Source organism: Poecilia formosa, unplaced genomic scaffold, assembly GCF_000485575.1.
Source record: "Poecilia formosa unplaced genomic scaffold, Poecilia_formosa-5.1.2 Scaffold113, whole genome shotgun sequence".
NCBI classification, from domain to species: domain Eukaryota; kingdom Metazoa; phylum Chordata; class Actinopteri; order Cyprinodontiformes; family Poeciliidae; genus Poecilia; species Poecilia formosa.
This window is the reverse complement of record NW_006800052.1, coordinates 1,172,582-1,178,619: the sequence shown is the minus strand read 5'-3', so window position 1 is coordinate 1,178,619 and position 6,038 is coordinate 1,172,582. Positions and strand designations below refer to the sequence as shown.

The 6,038-nt window shown below is 38.9% G+C and overlaps 1 protein-coding gene across 6 annotated transcripts in view; it reads right to left on the bottom strand.

Moving 5' to 3' along the window:
• nhsb (Nance-Horan syndrome b (congenital cataracts and dental anomalies)) overlaps positions 1-6,038 on the bottom strand; it is a 47,094-nt gene that overhangs the window by 40,107 nt on the left and 949 nt on the right. The gene's annotated exons all lie outside the window — the stretch shown is intronic.

Below are 6,038 nucleotides of genomic sequence, written 5' to 3'. Positions count from 1 at the left end.
TATATATACGTATATATACATATATATATACTGAGTCTTTCTTATCCTTTTGGTTCTGGAAACAAAAATCTCCTCTCCTCTCCAGCTTGTGTCTGGGTGGAAATCAAAGGGCATTAAACATTGAATATGCTGTCAAGAAGCAGAAGTCTCTCCATGCTGCTGATGATGGGGAAAGTAGGGCAGTGAGGAAAGAGGTATAGATGGAGGAGAGAAAGCACAGGAGGAGGAGAAGGAGATGCAGAATGGACACAGACAGGCAAAGATATATATATAAAGAAAAGAAAATAGAGTGGTATAGTGCAAACTGAGGCAGATACGCTGAGATGTAAAAGCTCATTAATTATCACTGTAGCGCTAGATTGTGTTGTGTGTGTGAGAGAGTAAAAATGTGTACGTGTCGCAGTTACTCAAACCAAACTTAGCGAATATGTTTGTAGGTTGTTATATTTATGAGGAACACATCACGGAGATAAATCCACAATTACTTCCAAACTACCGAGAATCACACTCTTAATTCTTTGCATATCTGCTAATATTCACCAGAGATGTTTTATCTTCGTGGACTAATGCTATTTTTCATCTAAGCGATGGCATGCAAAAATGTATGACCACAGAAAGAGACTGAGTCAGCTGAAAGGTTTAAGTGGGTCTCCATCTCTGTCCTGTTACTATGCAGACTTGCGAGACGGAGCAGTCTCCTGCGCTGCCACTGGCCATCCTCTCACAGATCACATTCAAAGTCAAATTTGCTTAAATGGCGTGCTGGGAAGAATCCAGTGTTGTCGGAGCAGTATAACATATTTGCTAAAGACGAATATGTCCACATCAAAAGTCCTCTTCCACCTTGTATGATAGGGGTTCTGTGTGTCCAGAGCCTGGAAAGTGTATGCAGTGGATTTCCACTGATTTAGCCCCTGAAATCATACAATTACCTCAGATTTCTGTATTCCATGTCTGACTACTGAACATGAGCAACCTAGTGGACTTTATTACCCTGAATGCCATTAAAACTACAAAATATATTTATATTGCTAAGTATAAAAATGTAGCTTTTTTTTGTATTTGAAGCACCTTGTCTATCAAATGTTACACACCCTCTTTGATTAATAAAATTGGAATTCATGCATGTTGAGTTGCTGCCACCCATTGTACATTGCTGCTTGATGCGAGTCACACATGCAAAGAATGAGAATGGTGTTGCTGCTGTTCCCGTCTCTAACCCTGCACTGTATGAATACATAGAAGTCCAGCTATGCAATAATTTAAGAATTACGTTAGAATTGTGCTACAAAGCCTATATTTGATGATATATCAGAATACGTGTACATAATTTATTTTAAAAATCCCACAGTGGCATCTACTACACCACACACATTTGTCTGAATAAATACAAAATGAACATTGTGTACAATATGCAGATGGTCTGACGGAGCTATAAACAACAAATGCTGTGGGCTAGACATGTCTTTGGTGTAAGGGTTAGAGGGCTCTTCCAGCCTTACTTTCTAATCTTTAAACCAAATAAAACAGTTCCAACATTGCAAAATCAATTCGAACCTAATCCCCTAAGGTTTCAAAAAAGCAGAAACTAACAGTCTCTACAACGGAGCAGTCTTTATTTTTTTTACTTTCCTCAAATTTCAAGCAGCATAATTTTGTCTAGAGATGTATGTTCATTTAATATCATCTTGAACCAAAAGCATATCTATTTTTTTTTTTTTTTGCTACATCTATATGAAAACCCCTTGAACATCTTAAGAGCAGCAACAGCCTTTTCTTCTACGATAAAGAAATAATAGAAGATTCTAGAGCCATAAAACCTATGAATACTGAAAGTATAAACCAGACACATCATAACAGGCCAAAGCAGATAGCAATTATAACGGCAACAATTGACTTTGTAGCCCTGCCTCTCTTAAAAAACAGAGTGTGAATACCATATTTGGTTGATGAGCTGTAATTTGGATCTATAATATCTGATGTATTGTACTTGCACGTGGAATTGAATGGAAATGTCATTTTTAGGAAGCATAGCTCCTTACTGGCAACAGAAAAAGCAATACTTGTGCTACAAATCTCAACAATATTCTGTTGAGTGGAAGTAGACAGGCGAGGAGTGCAGATTTCTTTTCAGCAACTAAAACAGTTTCTGTGTTGGAAACTCTTAATCCCAGGATTATCAAACTACAGAATCCTTGGAGTTAAAGTAGAGACTCTGAACTAACCTGACAGAGGAGGACATAATATTTTGGTTTATGCAATGGTAATGAGAAATAGCTTGAGCAGGGAGTAAACAGCCAGACCACCAACTGAACTGGAGCTGTTGTTTTTGAGCATAAAGTTAATCAGGTAAGAAATGTCTTTCTTTCAAAGTAGCTTCATATCATGGTGCGATTATGCTATATTATGGGGATACATTTGATTTGTAGGAACTTACTGAAAAGTGGCTGCAATTAGGGTAGCAATGCTTGTTACAACTAGAGAAAAATGAATGCTACCACCTGAATGCTGTATGAGACAGGTAAAAAAACTATATAAAGCTTTTAAATCCCTCCACAGAGTGCCTGAATGTTAGGTGTTAAACTATTGCTCTCATAAAGCATTTTCCTTGACTTCCTCCTACTCATGGGATACTTTTCCAAAACTCTCATTTGTGTTCTCAGCTTTTCTCTTTTTTCTTTCTTTAACAATGCTTTACGTATTGTTTTTCTTTAAATTTATTCTGAAGTGAGGAATTAATATATCTAAAGTGAGCTACAAGCCTCAAAGTAAAAGTTAGAAAAATTATAACGTGTGCCCTTTAAGGCCTAAGCTCTAGTTCTTATGTGTCTTCATCAACCTCAGAAGCCAAACAAAACCAAGATATGAGCATGAGAACTAAAAATGTAACTTCTATTATCACTTGTGTCTTTAAGTACACAGCTGGATGAATGACCCAGTGAATATGTAAAACATATTTGTATTATAAAGCAAATAGTCAAAACTTGCTAATCCATTGATAAACCAATGTTAATAGAAGACAGACAACCACTAGTGCAGACTGTTTTGTTCCACACAACACATTTTTCCATGAATGTGACAGACAAACAGTTTGAGCGCCATCTGAGCACCGCCTGCTGCCTTGTGGGGAATTAATCCAAGTTAGCACCATATTGACTGCCTTGAATCTTGATACTCTCCACAATCAGGTGGGGAAACTCTGCTGCCACTGACACTGAGTTTCACTCTAATATTGAGACTTACATGGCTATGGATGCATAAAAGCATATAAAAATCAATGCAATGCCTCGATTAAAGCAGTCTGGTAGAGTTCCAATAAGTGGAACTAAATATTTACAAACTACTTTCAATGAACTCATGCTGCTGCTACAAAAGAGGATTCTCCCCCCCCCCCTTCAAAATGTTTTGAAATACAGGGAATTTGACTAGCAACATTAATTGAAGTTGCAAACCTTACATTTAGTGTTACACAGACCAACTCAGTTCAAACTCTTTGCTGTTTGGGAAACTTAAAACCATTTCTTATCTATGCTAAATCCCAAATCGATACCTTCACTATTGCAAAGTATGTAAAAAAACAAAAAAAGAAATAAAATTACCGTCACTACTGGCTTGATAAATATATTCGTCCAAGGCAAATTAGAATAACCCTAACATGTCTATTTTCTAAATAGAACTTCCTGTTCTTAATTTGCGAAAGTTTTGTTTAACTTAAAAGATGGGCGGATATTTGGTGATTCTCATTCTAATAGTCCAATAAATTACAAATAAAAAGACATATAAAACTCCTTGTTAAAAAATGATTTGTGGGAAATCATATGAACATTTGTGCACTAACTTGACTTATATTTATGCTTACACAATATAGCACAAATGTCGTCACAGTGTCACTGTACACAAAAATGTACACAACATGATGAACTGCTTGAACGCCAATAAATGTTTGCTTATTATTAAAATACTACGATTCAGGCTCTGTATCCCTGTCATAGATTTGGTGAAACTAGTAAATACAGAATAAAAAAGTTTCAGAAGGTAAAGTTGTCCAAGTAATTCAGAAATTACAACTAAGTTGTTTTGTTGCCAAAACAGCAGTAATTTTTTTTTTTTTTTTAAATAGACCACATTGTATACAGGGATTTTTTTTTCTTTCCTAGCAGCTGAATAAACTACTCGTTTTTTTTTCTATATGAACCCAAAGCATTTATGTTCTCTTATTTTTTTGATTATTGCAAATCACATAATTTGTATCCCATTCAACTGTCAAATTGTCTCATATTGCATTTGCAGCTGTAATTGCTCTACTGTTTACAAAAAATTAACTGATTGTGCTAGCTGGAATGGGAGAAAGACTGTACACCTGGTCTGGACTGTGGCTGTATCAGCTTTCACTGCCATTATGTGTTCAACCTTTCCCACTGTCACCACATGCTTTCTCACAATGAGGGATTGCTGCAAATTTAGGCACAACTGAACTGATTATATGACCGGATTTTTCTTTTGAATGAACTGGATTCATTTGAGATTAATTTTGAATTGAACCTGCCTTTCTTCAGGTTGATTTTTTATTTTTTATTTTTATAAAATTATCAGCCGGAATAGCATAGAATTGAGACGTTTGTGGAAAGCAGCTGCTTCGTGATAACTGCACTATGTGGCTCGACTAACTGAACAATCTACTCCACAAATCAATATTATAGGACTTTCTAAAATCAACAAGTGTTGTAGACGGACATTTATTTGAGTTGCTGATAAGAGAGAAGATCGCTGTGCTGTAGAGAGATCTTAAAAGTATTGCAGGAAAAATATATAAAGTCAAGCAGTTTATTTGCAAGTGAGCGCGAGTTGCCTTCACCACCACAGCCTCATCCATCCAGATCTAAAGCAAAGTCTCAACGGAGCAAACACTGATGAAGACATGGCTGCCTCGCTGCCACATATGCCCCTGTGTGACGGCTTTACATCTGAAAGGGGGGCTTTCTCATAATAAGTCTACAGTCGCTTTTGGCCCACAATGCTCAGTTTTGCCCCAGATGCTACAGCAGCAGGAAGGAAACTGGTGCACAGGATTGGACACTGATCGTCTAAAATCTACACGAGGACGACTGGAGGGACTGCAGAGAACATAAATAATATGTAGCTGGCGTACAGAACGCGCTGTTACAATGCATTGCAATGAGTCTCTCACCGCTGCCAATCCCGCTTTTTTTTCTTCTTCTTTTTTTTATGTGATCGGTCCACGGCAGCAAATATCTACTGCTGTTAGGCTATTTGTGGCGATCTGGTAGTGATGAGTTATGTATACCCAGCAACATGCATTTGGGTTCGTTACCGATGGCGTGTCGGTGCCGCTGCATGTGGGAAGGGTGGGTTTGGCGCACGGGGAGACGCCTGTGAAAATCTCTTTTCTCGCTCACACACAACCACATACCGTAGACAAAACACACGCACGCACGCGCGCGCACGGACACACACACACACACACACACACACACACACACCCACACACACAACATTTGCTCATCTTTTTATTTTTTTATTTTTGGGGTTTTTTTTTAAGACAACTGATCCGTAAAACTTTACATATTCACTCCACGCCGGGGCCTTTGAGCAGCAGAGAGCGGCGCCAGAACATGCTTCAGGTGTGCGCTACCCGCAGTGATGGTGAGCCAATGCAGCGGCAACACACGCCCCTCCGCTCCGTTCGCGCTGCCAGCCTCAGAGAACCCGCGCGCGCACACACACACACACACACACACGCGCGCGCGCGCGCGCACATACACAGCGAAAGAGAGAGAGAGAGAGAGAGACTCCCCACTGGTCGTCGACGGCTAACACACACAAACACACACGAGTCTGAACCGCCAAATAAATGAGCAGTCAACCCATCCTGCGCAGTGAAAATGCTTATCTATGTTACTTTATGGTGAGATGTGAACAGCAGCCGTGTGACACATTTAAATTTTTGGGGAGGAGGTGGGGTGGAATGCGTGGCCGCGTATACGTGCGTGCAGCTGGGTAAAAAAAAAATTATATAT